The sequence below is a fragment of the Anneissia japonica genome, unplaced genomic scaffold (genome assembly GCF_011630105.1).
Source record: "Anneissia japonica isolate Jap-2015-1 unplaced genomic scaffold, ASM1163010v1 scaffold287844_len763494_cov143, whole genome shotgun sequence".
Taxonomy (NCBI): Eukaryota; Metazoa; Echinodermata; class Crinoidea; order Comatulida; family Comatulidae; genus Anneissia; species Anneissia japonica.
In genome coordinates, this window is record NW_022739814.1 from 204,632 (window position 1) to 220,083 (window position 15,452).

Sequence of the window (15,452 nt, forward strand, 5' to 3'; positions counted from 1 at the left end):
CACTCATTGTTTGCAGTAACATCTGTTGAATTTAAACATAATCAGTGCATCTGTCGGTTAAAGCAATTGTAAATATAGGTGTCAGCTCTTCAAAATCAATACACTTCAAATATTGATGAACTGAAAGTGTTCATAATTCTAATCCTATCAACCAATTAATTTTCAAATTGATTTTTGCTAATTCATCTGTTGTGATTGGTACTCCAATCACACTAATTGTGAGGCGTGCTAGAACGAAAACACATAATGAATGGAACGCACATGGGTAAATATTGGCTGAATAAAGCATTGTCTATCGTTTATTGTATTTTTTTTTTTTTTTAAGATGACTCATATGGATTCTTTGACTAATTCTGTAAATCTTATTTGTAAAGCATGGAAAAGAAGATCTTCCTTTTAATAAAAATGTTTGAAGTAGCCTATGGATTGTCTTTCACATTGCTTAAATATGTCATTTATTGTATTGTAATTTTTTTTTTTTTGTAACTTCAGAAATGTAAAATTTGTAACTTTAGTATTTTTGTGTTAATATTTACTGTTTATTTATATATTTCATTCAATATCTATCTTATTGGTTATTTTTAATTCTGTAGATCTAGTTAGTTGTAAATTGTCTTAAAAACTCATTTGCTTGTATGTATATGTCATTTATGTAAAAGTTTACCTTCATTACATTGTTACTTGTCTTTTACTTTTGGAGCAGATTCACAAGTGAGGACTGTTATAAAAGTGACGATTCCAAATAAATTATTATTATTGTTGTTATTATTATTATTATTATTATTATTATTATTATTATTATTATTATTATTATTGTTATGTACATGATAGAAATAGTGATTATATATTTTGTTCCGTATAGTACTGCTAAATTATCTCTATACAATGAAACTCATGACCCAACTAATAAGTAAATGAAAAAAAAGTAAAGGGGAAAACCAGTTATTAAAATAATGGAAACAGTGAGTTTGTACAAAACAACAGAAATATATTCATAGACAGATTTTCTTGAAAAGCTTTTCTAGGAAAATGCCTTACTCTAGCCACAAGAATATAATTAATTTTCCGGTGTTCAGGGAAAGATCTAGCCATAAGCAAAGGGTGGGGGAGGGGCATGAATGTTCGGTTGAGTGACGTAGGGAAGTTTAGTGGTTGATGTGGAAGTGCCACCATAAGCTCTGAGTACTTTAATTGGGTAAAACAGTTGTCATATGACCATTATTAAGCATAAGTAAGGCTGGCACTAAATTGAGTTTGAAAATTGTTTTATTTAGAGGGAAGTTATTAAGATACATTATGCTTAAATGTTTTATTCAAAGTGTTTAAAGAATGGACTACAGTACGATGTTATTGATCCTTGATTTATAAACAGTTTCTGGAGCCAACTCCTGTGCTCGTTCTACCAAAATTTCCATTAAAATATACAAAAAACTTCCTATTAATACTATAAGTATTCGATCATGTACAGTATACACAAAACATTGTTTTTTTTTAATGTATATTATTGTGATGTCTTATTTTGACAGATATTTATAGTGAATTGCTGTAAAGCAGTTTTGAGTAGTTTTTGGAAGGGCACATTCGATATTTATTGAATTGGTGTTTTTTATTTATCGGATTGACTATTGAACAATGTCAACAATTATCTTTGATATTACTTTTTATACTTAAACTAAAAAAAATAAAATGGATCACACCTGACATCATTAGACACCGTAAGCATGCAAAACATTTAAATATGGCAGCCAAACACCTTTTAAAATGGTCCTGATAATAAAATGTACATTACTAAATATATGTTTTCTTCATCCCAGACTTCAGATAATTTCTTTAAATCTCACAAAAACCAGTAAAAACTTATCACTAAAACTAAGTGATGAAACATGTTAAGTTTTGCACCTTTTCTGTTTATTGTTTTCTAAACTTTTCTCGGATTATTTAAAAGTCAGAAAAAAAAAGTAAAAAAAAAACATATATTTTTCTTGACGTGGTCTCTAAATATCAAGTATCTTTGACCTCTAGGTCAGCCTTGTAACTTTTCTTTAAATAGAGATGTTTTATATATGAGAGTGATAGTGCATGTACAGGCCTAAAAGCTTCGATCTGCGCATGCCTTTGTATGTTCACAGCACACCAAAGAGATCCCCATAGCTGACTTGGTCACCTGGAGTGTGTGTGTGTGTGTGTGTATGTGTGTGTAATGTTAATGAGGGACACTCACACAGGGAATTTTTTTTTTTAAGAGTTTGACTCTCAGGGCATCCTACTCATCTGGTATAACTCAAAACATTTAGGCCTATACAAAAATGCCCTGTACATAATGCTAAAGGGTGCGCGCCAGAAATGCACCCAACTACTGTGATAATGTGGTATATGGACACAGAAGATAGCAGCATAACTCAAAATAATGACCAATTTAGCCTAAAATTTGTAGGCCTATTTTAAATCAATGTAGGTCTATTGCGAAACGATAACTTGTTCAAAAGTTAATCTCTTATCACTGCCATAACTAAATGAATTGAGTTGTTTAAATACACCCATTAATAGATAAGATGCAAGAAACACAAACACATTATATAAATACAATATGAATAATTATAATGACTATGGCTCTGATTTTTTATACGAGTTGACAGGAATTGTCAAATACATAACGTATACAATGATGTAGGCCTAATTAAATAAAATCTTGTGTTATGAATGCACAGGTGTACCATACTCTGTGCATTATTTAATACATTATATACTGTACAATAACAGCGGTATCGTGAAATATAAACAATAAGCAAAATAAAACGTGTTACGAATACACAGTGCAATATGCTATCATATTTAAAAATAGGAAAATTAATGAATACTATAGAGTTTCAGGCCCGTAGCAAGGACATTTCAAGGGGAGGTTCTCTGGGCGTGGGGCCCAGGGGCCTGCCTAAACTAAGGGCCCCGGTGGGGTCGGGGGCGAAGCCCCCGAAGCTAGAGCAGTTTTTGTGTTTAATAGGTCTATATAATGTTATAAAAGCAGTTTTGTTTTGAAAAGATCTATGTAATGAAAAGGTAGTAATATAATAAAATTAGAAAATATTTCGTGAGTGGATTTCCCGTACGATTAAAAGTCGTAACGGTACTGCATCGTGAGTAAATTTCCCGTACGATTAAACATCGTAACGGTACTGGGTTTGGTCTACAGGAGTTTGTGCTTCAAACAGGTCATTCCATTCATAGAAGAACCCTTTTGATGTAGAAAGTGTACATTTTTAGCAAAGGTTCGCCTAGGTCAAAACTAACTCCGGCTATATAAAAATTGATTAGAATATTGAAAATGTTATTCGTGTTAATGAATAGATAAAGATTATTAGGCCTAATATGTCCATTTTTATTTATGATCTGATCTACGTGTATTTAGTTTCATAATTTATATTTAAATATTTAAAATTGTTTATAAATTTATCTAAAATACTATATGAAATAATGTAATCATTAAAATTTATGATAATAATTGATATTTAAATAAAGCAAAAGATTGAAACATGTTAAATACAGACAGTATACATAGACCTATTTCTAGATTACAGAAAATATGTAAATCTGTATTAAAATGATATAAATGTATATATATATATATATATATATATAATACTATACATAGAAATATGCGTAAATATGTATTTAGTATAACAAATTAAATTTAAACGAAAATATGGAAAAAGCATAGGAAGAAAGAAGAATAGGAAAATATTGAAAACGAACAATAATAATCATTTTTTTCATTATTGCATCACGTTTTTGTGAAAATAACCCACCTTAAAGGACTATCTGTCGTTTTCTCCTTTGCCACAGTGGACTAAAAAAGTCAGTTATTCTACGACGTTTTAGTAATTCTTTATCACTAAAAATTAACAAACACTCGTTTTGACGCACTCCGTTCTGTTGTGTGTGTGTCTGCTGTTGAAAACAACCTTCCTAATTTTGTGAGTGGCTATGATGACTGAGATGGACCATGTTGGCTTATTAATAATATTTTGTTTGGTATGGAAAAAAGGAGTCAATTTCCCAAAAGTGCTCCATCAGCAAATAGGTTAGTGTGCGCTGTGGACAGTATGGCTATGAAATTTACTAACCACACAGTCCAGAATCAGGTGATTAAGTCGCAAAACTTTAGCTTCGTTTAGTGGCGCCATTTATTCTAGGTAGACGGCAACAAGTTTCGTTACCGGTTGGTATATTCTTACAAACATTCAGGCAAAGTCCAGTAAAAGTTGAGACGGGAGCCGGGTTTTTATCGATGTTTGCCATCCTTATATGTAAGCCATCGTAAATTCATAGTTTGCCGGAGTTGCGTTCAATTTAAATATCCGAACTTCTGAAGCTGAGATATTCTATGAATGAAGGCTTGTTATCGCAGGCTATAATTTAAAAACGGGTCACCAAATAATGAATTAGGTGCTAAATTTTGATTTAATGCTGGGTAAGTTAAAAACAGACATTCCGTCCGAGTGGGACTCATTAAAAAAATTGAGGGGGTTCGCTAGAAAACAGGGGGTTCACTAGAAAAAGGGGGGGGGGGTTCGCCCGAACCATAACCCCCCCCCCCGGCTACGGGCCTGAGTTTTTACTAACATACTGCTGCTACAATATTAATATTATTTTATAAATATTTAATTGTTATTTTATATTTATACCTCTAAATATTTTAAAAATCATCTAAGTTCCGAAAATTAAATATTGTTAAAATTTGAAATGTCAAACATTAATAATCAATTCATATAACTGGAACCAAAAATGGCCCCCATGGTCTCTGAAAGCCACAGGGTCACCGGCCACGGCGTTACGCCACTCTCTTGGATGTAGCAGATACAGTAGTTCAATGTCACAATAAAACATTGTTTTATTGTTGTTTCACTGCGGTAGCTACGCCACAGGGGTGTTCATGGAAATGCCACCTGAAATGTACCTTCTCTCTATATTCGAAAATGCATTAATTGCTGCGCCAGGGTTGTATTTTTATGCATGTTGTCATCCACGAATCTATAACAATGCACTCTATGTGAAGAACTCTTAACGATGTACATCTCAATAAAAGGGGATTGGCAAACTACGTCATCAAACTACGCCAAGTCATCACAGATACTGAATCGTCTTTTCACTTACACTGATCCTGTCAGAAAAGAAAATTACTGAATTGTTAAAATGTGACAATAATGAAGTAAATTGGCCTATCTCAGACGAAGATCTAATTTTATGTATAAATGGTAGCAATTCCCAACCTTTTAAAAATAGGCCTAATTTTAAATGTTCAAAAAAAGAAGTTCAAAAATTATCCACATTAATATATATTTCTCAACAAATATATCAATGAATTTCGTTTTTTGATGTTAAATAACCAAAATATTGATATTTGCTTATGTGAAACCCGACTTCATAATTTTATCTCTGGTTCCGAAGATGAAATTGATAACTACCGTATTGTATGTATTGTATCGGAAGTATAGAAACTAAGAAGGTGGTGGTATTTCTATCTATAAAAATTTTAACTGCAATCGTGTTTTACGTAGTGATCTGGTAACAATTGATTTAGAATTAATGTGTGTTGAACTTATTTTATTCCCAATAGTAAACCTCCGATTTTAATTTATTGGTATAGATCACCTAATTAAAAAATAAACCTTTTTGATTATCAATAACAATAATTTCATGTACATTTGTTCTTACATGCTATTCGCACAATAAAATAATTAAAATAGTAATTATTGTGTGATGATTACTAAATACTCTACAATTAGGACAACACACTCGCTACAATCCCAGGATCTAACATTTGCTGTTTTCTTTTTGTGTTTCAACAGAAGGTTATAATGAAAAAAAAATGAATTGTCTTCTAGGGTTAGTCTCCTGGTGTAGGTCTCGGCCAATTACACCCCGAAGGACCCCACTGGAAATGAGTCTGCAGCTTGGGTGGGTGAGTTACACTTTGTGTTCACTAATGAAACCCTGAAATTATTGTTCTTGAAACCTTTTAAGTGTTGCAAAATTATAGTTACCATACATACAGCATGTCTATGGTAGTCGATACCGTACCTTATCAGTCATGATATGTACAGTAAGTATTGTGATAAAACTTACATTTATTTGTCACAATGATAAAATTGCATAAAACTGTTCGCACCAATTTCCCATGCTCAAATAATTGCACTTTATAACGACATAGAAAAGACACTTATAAATGCCCGTATCAGTAACAGTATTAGTAATATATTTATTCCCTCAAATACAGGAGGGTGTCAGATGTCAATGAGGAATAAGGTTTCTAAACAAAATGTGGCAGCCCCGAACATCAAACATGAAAGAAAAAATAACAAAATGACAATAGTAATTAATCACAAACAAGATAGACACCCCACAAATGAATAATAGTTATTGATTTAACCATGGTTTAAAAGTAAATTTAAATTATCGATTTATTATTATAATATTATTTTTATTCTTATATTATCTATTCATAACTGGATTATGCCAGAGACAAAAAACAGTAATACTAAAAAAAAAGGAATTTAACAGCATACTTTTTTAATGATATTATCATCACTATTATTACTAAAAAAAAATTTGCAATGGGAAAAACCAAAGACAAGCACAAATTCATAGTTCTTTTTTCTCTATGGTAAAATAAATGCTCGATGTGATCATTCGGGTAGCTGCTGTATTATTATTATCATTATTATTATCATTATTATTATTATTATTATTATTATTATTATTATTATTGTTATTATTATTATTATTATTATTATTATTATTATTATTATTAATTATGCCTAAAAAATAGTTTGCCGTCAAATTGTAAAAATTTGAAGACAGGGGCGGGTCGAACATTTTTTTTTCTCGTAAAATCATAGAAACATCGTGAAAACTGTACAATTGTCATTTTTTCACGGAAAAACGATCATATTTTTGTTTTTTTTTTTTTAATTTAAAATAGTAAACATTTTCATATAACACGGATATGTGCCAAAATCGACGAAAAAGTGGTTTTCATTTGAATTTTTAAACTTAAAAAATCTTTAAAGAAAAAACCTTTTTGGAAAAAAAAAATAATTTTCGGGATTTTAGGGGCGGCGGATGACAGCAAACAAACAAGTTTTTTTAGGCCAGAAGATATACATTTTCAGTCATGTAAGTTTGTGTGTGTGTGGGGGGGGGGGGTGAGTCACATTTTTGTGGGGGGGGGGGGGTGTGAGTCACATTTTTGTGTTTCGTGTTTGTTTGCTGCACAGAGCCAAAAGAAAATTACAGGGAGTCTTAGGTATGACCCAATGAAGAAATGATTAAATGTTGGTGATGGTCTGAAATAGGGTGTGGATGCGAGGACCAATTAAATGGATTTAAGGGTAATTTTTTGTTGAATGTTAAACTCAGGACGTCCCAGACATTAACCTTATCGTTGAGTCAAAACAAAAAGTTCTATAATAGTTTGTCATGTTTAAAAAAAAGTTTGGTGACGATCCGAAGTAGAGTTTGGATACGAGGACCATATAAAAAAAATACGGTTGTCCTATTAACATAAGTAGAAACAATTGCTATATGGTGAATATATAAATTAGTGCAATCACAGTAAATGTGTACAGCATTTTATATGTACTAACTTCACTTTTTTCGGTACTGACTGGGAATATTTGGAATGCATCTTTATATTTAAACATGTTATACGAGAAACCAATACCCCATATTTCTATCTGCATAATATTGCTATTTCAACACCCATACATGACATGTATTTCTTTTTGTCAGCTATAAGAGTTAAATCAGAATGAAAGTATTTGCCGGACAACTGATACATACCCTAGTAGCCAGACCCAGTTTTGTATGCACTTGGAGGTCCAGAGAATTTAACTTCAGAAAAGGTTTTAAAGGGGTCCAAGAACTATTTTTGGCTTGGCAACACATTTTCAAAATGTGGCGAAAGGTCAAAAGGTCAGGGTCAAATTTCATAGGTATAGGGTCATCATATCTCCGCAACCACTGGAGTGTGCTACTGTTTTAAAAAAAAATGTAGTTTTCCAAATAAATTACTAAATTACAATTGTTTATTTCATCTAGGGATGCTGCAGTAGAGGGTTTGATAAAATGACGGAAGTGTCCGGCCATGACCTTTCCCATGATGCCAGGATTTCCTCCATCTGCATTGCTATGTTTTTATCAGTTGGCGTTGTAAACTGTAAGAATAAAGGTTGAAACGTTTTTATAATATAAAAAAAAATATAATATAAGACGAACATGTTCTAATAAAAAAAAATATTATAATATAAGAGGAACATGTTCTAATAAATCAAATGTTTTAGCTACTGTAGCTGCCCAGAAAAAGAATCAGTGGTTATTATATAATTATTTTGTTATACTGTTGTTGAATATGTAGTGCTTAATCACCCTCTCAGAAAAGTGACATCAGATATTTTAAAGTATCAAGAAAAGGTCTTTATAGGTTTAACTAAACACAATATTCTTATAATTGTAATTATTATTCGAAGTAAGTGATTGCTAGATTTAATTCAACGCCATGCACCTGTGCACTATTTTGCCAGTAGACATTGTAGTCGTTGTCATCCTTGGGATTGTGAGATGTTGTGACCATACTTGCTACACACTTGTACTTCCTTATTGTATAAGGCTGAAAATAACATAAGATACAAACATTCACAAAGCAAGATAAAGAGTTGATGTTGATGATGATGTTAAAGATGAATATGATGATGGTGTTGATGACTGTGATTATGATTATGATTATAATAATGACTAAGATATTGGTGATGACTTTGATGAAGGGTGTTGAACAGATGATGATAATAAATGAATGACAATGACTATGATGATGATGATAACAGGTATTCACGAAGTATGATAAAGAGTTGCTGCTGATGATGATGAAGATGATGATGACTATACCATAATGATGGTGAAAAAATTATGACTATGATAACGATGGTTATAATACAATTATAAGGATAATGACTGATGATGATAATTATGACTATGATGATGATGTTGATAAAGACTATGACAATGACGATAATAATGATGACTATGATAATGACTGATAGTGACAACGATGATGACAATGATGACGATAGTATTCTTCTTGTACCTATATACCGTTTACCCTCCTGCAAGTGGCAAATCTCACTTGTTAGTTTGGGTATTGAAATGAAATTTAAAAAAATGCTGCTACTGACTATGATTACAACTATGATTATGATGTTTATTATGATAGTGATGACTATGGTGCATGAGAATATGATAATCATAATGGTGATGATTACAGTGGTGGCTGGCTGTAAATGGGTGAAATTTTAGTTTACTGTCCTGAGCATTTTGACTCTTTTGACGAAAATCGGTTGAAAAATGGGACAGTGCGGCCCAAAAAACACCCCCCCCCCCCCCAAAAAAAAAAAAACGAGGGAGAAAAAACATGTCAAAATATGTGAAAGATCTAACTTTTTTATCTGAAGTCATATTATGGCGATGTTGGTGCCTATATATATTTTTGAGGCCAAGGAATTGATTAGTGTTGGTGTAAAAAATATTTAAAATTTAATTATAGTGGTCAAATTCTAAATGTTATGATTATTTTTTTCAGGCATTACATTAAGAGTTCAAGATACCCACTAAGCCTAAAGGATAAAAAAATAAGTACAATTATTTTTTTTTTCTGTTATTCATTGTAGCAATGACCATTACCACAATTTATGTACCGTACAGGAATGTACACATATTTTAATGAGCATTGTAGGCCTTCATCTATCTTACTTTTAGTGAAGCAACACACACAAGGTTTCAATAATAATAATTTCTGTGAATTTCTTTTTACATGCTACCCACATAATACAATAATTAGAATTGTATTGATTGTGTGATGATTACTGAATACTGTACAATTACGACAACACCCTCGCTACAATCCCAGGATTTAAAATGTTTAGAATATTTACAATGCAAGTATCTAAGCTAAACTGGTGTTAGCCACTGTATGTGTAAAAACCAGTGAAGTGGATTAACTATTGGTAATGGTTTTATCCCGTTTGCTGCTCTTCTTTTGTGTTTTAGCAGACGGTTGAAATGAAAAAAAAATGAATCGTCTTCTAGGTTTGGTCTCCTGGTGTAGACCTACTGGCCAATCACAACCTGAAACTGGAAATAAGTCTGTAGCTTGGGTGGGTGAGTTTACACTTTGTGTTCACTAATGAAACCCCAAAATTATTGTTCTTGAAACTGTCTTTTTGTTGCAAAATTATGGTTACCATACATACAGCATGTCTATGGTAGTATATATATATCCGTACATTATCAGTCATAAAATGTATAGTAAGATAAACGTAGGTATAATGCTCATTAAATTCTTTTTTTAGGGTGGAAATGGTCATTCCTACAATGTTTAATGATAGAAAAAATAAATAAACTGTACCTATTTTGCCTACAGAATGTACCTTGTACCTTGCACTCTAAAATAAATCACGTGTTTAGTTTTACTTTTATATTAATACTTAATTCTTACTTTCAGAACACCTATTGTGATAAAACCTACATGTGTTTTGTCACAATAAAATTGCATAAAACTGGGTTTTTTCCACCTTATTTCCTTGCTGGTTCCATACCTTGGAACATAATCAAACATATTTTTTCATCTTGAATTCTTCCCACCAATTTCCAATGCTCAAATCTGATCTTGTATAGCATCGTCGTCAACAGCTCCTGCCCCAGGTCAGGGATCATCTTTTTCCATAATTTTCAAGAGAGTACAAAACATTCTTTTTATAAACAATACATATAGAGGGGTGACCGTACTGTGAACTATGGCAATTTAAGGGTTTAAAAAAAACCTTATTTAAGCGATTTTACATAATCACTATTTTTTTTCTCCCCAACGAATATGTTTTTACTCCCCGAATGGGGGTGGGGGTGAGCTCTTTTCGACAGATGCCCAAATGTACCACCCACTAGGTAGTAGCATTAATGAAGGCAGCATTTACTTCAATTGATTGGTTTTCAAAAGAATAGAGCATATAAATACCATTACGTTCAACAGGTTGGCAAAAATCTTTTATATAAAACAACAAAATTAATCCTTGTCATTTGATTGGTGGATTTAATATCATTTGACATTGGGCATTTACACCATTTACTAATAGCAAACTAAGTGATTCTCCCAACCCCTCCCATCAATTCTGCATGTAATTTAGATCCATTTCCATTCATTTTGTGTATTTAAAGCTTCCAACTAATATTATGTATTCATTAGTTGAAAGAAGTTAGGCTGTTCCATTTGAAAAAAGGTAAACCTAACTTTGTTTTCAAAATATATGAAATAACAAGAATCTATTGTAATTGTTTATATAAAAAAAAAAATAAATTTTATATTCTTGGAATGGAAAAAATCTTCTCATTCATTGAAAGGTAGATTGTGCCATTCAATTAAACTCTGGCATATTGAATGGAACAGTCCATCTTTCATATTCTTCCCATTGCACTCAGGAACATTATTTTTATATCACTCATAGGATTAGCCGAATGCCACCATACGAATTCATCCCCTAGGCAATGAAGTGCATTAAATTATTAACAATACATTTACAATACACAATGGAACTTGAATTTTGAATAGTGTAAAATGTTTATCTCTTCATACATTTTCTGCAAACACAAAAATAAAATCTAAAAAGAAAATTCACTTCAATCGATTTAAAACTTTATTTGAGCTAATAGACATTAGTAAACTAGAAATTGCAAATTGCAAGTGAAGTGCTGCAAAGTACAACTGCATATAAATGTTCTTCAAACAAAATTATTTATGCGAGTCAAGTGAAAATAATTAATAATCAAAATATAACAAATAATATGAGACACGACCCATTGTCTATATTAGAACACTGATGAGCTGACGTAGAAACATAGTAAAAACGAGCTTTGGTACCGTGTATGCCAGTCTACAACAAGCTTCGCCTAAATGTAATAATTAGCACGCTGAAATAGGCTAGTAAATAAGTTTAACTGGGTTCGTAAATAATATTGGCCTCAAAATATTGTGGCTGAGACATGGGCGGATTACGTAGAAATAGGAAACCTAGAAATATAGTAAAAACACTGAAAAGTAATACTCGAGCGTCGTTAATATATTTTTATCATATTTTTAGCCCCAATAGGAAAAAAAAACAAAAAAAACAATAAGTAAATTATTAAAATAATATATTCATAAAGGATATAATATAATTATTTGAATATAATAATGCAGAACCTAAAGCTATTCACATCACAAATAAATCAAAGAAACATGTGATGCAACCGTTAAAGTGGAAGAGGGGTTTACAGTGTAGTCATACCTATACACTTTTATGAAAACAATGAACTGGATTATCTTAAATTTTAAAAAAATCATAACTCTTTCAGGGGAAAGAAGAGGTCACACAAGTATGTTTTCTACAATGATGAAAATCATAAAAAAAAAATTGGATGACATTTAATTCATTTACAAATATTTACTAGTTACAATTTTTTCCATTGATAAACATTATTAATTCATATATCTGTAATAGGCTTCACATATGACCTAAGCATCAAGCTAAGGATGTAATCATATCATATAATGCTGAGGATAAACAACTATAGCATACAGATACAAACTCTTTCAAACCAACCTAATAGAATTTAATTTCAGGCGGTCTTTTAAAATTAATAAAAAATATTAATTTATTTGATTACATGATCTAAAAATGAAAACATATAAAGAATACACTTCATTTTACATAATGCAACGCTGAAGACACTAAAAATACAGAAAATAAAACATACATTAATTAAACAGGGTAGACAAATCAAAATCCTTTTGTTTGAACAGGCTAAAAAAAAAAAAAATTATTATTACTGATGTTGATAATTATTAATATTATTAATTGTTGATATAGTACCAAGGTCCTAGAGGCTGGAAGGGAAGAACCACATTTACATGTCAAATATTAACAATTTTTTTTTATAGAACCATAAATTGATATAGCACCTTTCACAATCCGCAAATATTTAGAAGCGATTATACAAGGCGCTGGAATCATTATTTTCCTGGTCACTGGATACTAACTGGCAGATCTGCACAGTGTGCAACCTTCTCTGCTCACTGGGGGAGTATTCCTGGTCAATGCTGCTTGAACGTGCACAAACCATACATTCAATGCCATACAATCAGGTACCCATTTATACTCTTGGGTGGAGAGAGGCAAACGTAAGTAAAGTGCATTTGCCCAAGGACACAAGCAAGGCGACGAGCGTCGGTCTCGAGCTTCCGATCTCACAATCAGAAGTCCGAACACTTTACAAGCTGCACCAAAACGCTCCTACAATGGTAGATCCAAGGTTGGGGCATGGGAGAGAAGAAGACAAGAAGGAAGAAGAAAAGAAACAAGAAAGGGGGGTGCTTGTACTCTAAAACAAGCTATTTTATAAATTTACATTCCATGGTACCACTGTCTTGAAAAACACTGATTTTTAAATACAGAAAGTAATCTTGTTTTTATGCACGTCACAAAGTAATTAAATAGACTTGGCAAACTATTCATGTTGAGATCAAACAACATTTTTTATTAATTATGGTAATTAATTGTGGTAATCATAAATTGCTATCAACTAATGTTAAGTTTATATGATTTCAAAAGAATAAGAAGTATCTTAATCATAGATCCAATTAAAACGTTGAATGGCTCATTTAAGTATATATAATCTGTCATAAAATACAGGAAACAATAAAATATCCAATTAAAACATTGAACAGCTAATTTAAGAGGTTTAAATATGTTAAAAACTTGTAATCATATAGGTAAAAATTATAGAAATAAAACAAGGAAGTTGATTTCACTTATTTGTGAAAAAATTCTGGAGTTTACAGCATTTATATCCAAACACTTACATTTAAAGTGGGCACCTCAATAAAAAAAGTCACAACTAAATTTCAAATAGAGATTGTAATGCAATATCATAGTAAATATCAATGTTCTTTTATTAATATAGTTATCAATGAAATATTATAATCATAGGCGTGTAACACAAGTTATCTCATCTAATTTATGACCCTCGTGCTAAAAAGCTTTCCTACAAACTGTTTATCACTCAGTTTGTAAATAAATAACATAGCCATCATTCCAAATGACTACACTTTCATTCAAGGCCAATCATAACATATATATTATCACTCATGTTCAAAATTCTGGACAGAAATTTTCTACAACAAAAATTAAGGATATGACTGCAGATTAAGATCATACTTTCAGTAATTAAAAAATCATCTCTTGAAGCTTTTTGGATAAAAGACTCAAATGATCATAAAAACACATTCTTACATCTTTGGATAATAGCGACATTAATAACCTACATAAAATATGAATTTTATGTATACAATATTAAGTAAGAAACTACTCTTCACGTGTTAGGCATGGATTGTTTCTATTCTGTGCCAAAGAACGTTCTTTGGCATGTTAAAAGAATGGTTCCTTCTTATGGACCCCATTTGTACTGCCACAAAAAAAAAGCCGTTCTTAAAACAATGGTTCTTAAGAACGGTTCTTTTTTTCGTCAGTAGAAACAGGCCCCTGTAAGTAATGTCCAACCATGCTTAGGTTAGCAGTAAGTTTAGTTTTAATACTAATCTATATTTCTGATTTATCCTGACAAAATTTAAGCACATCAAGGCAGCTAGCTTATGTTCGCGCTATAATGTTGAAGCTTATTGAACATTATACATGTTGTACCTGCAAGTAGTAGGTTCTTATCAATATTAAATACGATAATTATATATCTAATTAGCATATTTTTCAGTCATGAAGGCCAACTCAGACTGCATCCTGACACGATTTATCATCGGGAGCAGTCTTGTTATCATGAGTCAAGGAAACGGCTGTCCCTGATGCAGACCATTCGTAGCAGCATTTACCTCACAGACCTGAAAAAAACTGCATCTGGCTGTGTCATTAACGCTGTCCAAGTTACCCTTTAGAGCAATCAGATCAGCATCTTTTAATAGTTTTAGCTTTCATTATTGAGACTGCAGTGGAATCTAAGTCATAGAATCTCCATTGTTAAATCAGTCCCCATTTTTTGTTGTTTTTGTACGTCTCACCTTCTGATTTAAATGTTCGATTGGAGGTTATTTTTGTTCGGCTGCAAGAAGTTGTCAATCAAATTCTGCACAAGGTGGCGCAATTCTTCTTTCAATGCCTCATAGTCACTGGAAAAAACAAATAATTTCATTGAATAATGTCTCTATCTACTTAAATACCCCACCAATTAGAGAACACCTAGTCCAGTCCGAAATGTAGCAATATCAGAGGTTGCATTTTTTTTTGCTATATTTTTAAAAAATTGGATATGATGTAGAATAGACATTGATAAATCAAAAAAGTATGTGCAACATTTTTTTTTTCATA

At 31.6% G+C, this 15,452-nt stretch overlaps 1 long non-coding RNA gene across 1 annotated transcript; it reads right to left on the reverse strand.

The window, feature by feature from the left end:
- Positions 1 to 12,506: 12,506 nt before the first annotated feature.
- LOC117118045 lies at positions 12,507 to 15,262 on the reverse strand. The gene is made up of 2 exons (XR_004446990.1): positions 15,146 to 15,262; positions 12,507 to 14,978 (listed from the first exon to the last, which is right to left on the reverse strand). It is a non-coding gene; the product is annotated as an uncharacterized LOC117118045 (long non-coding RNA).
- Positions 15,263 to 15,452: the final 190 nt, after the last annotated feature.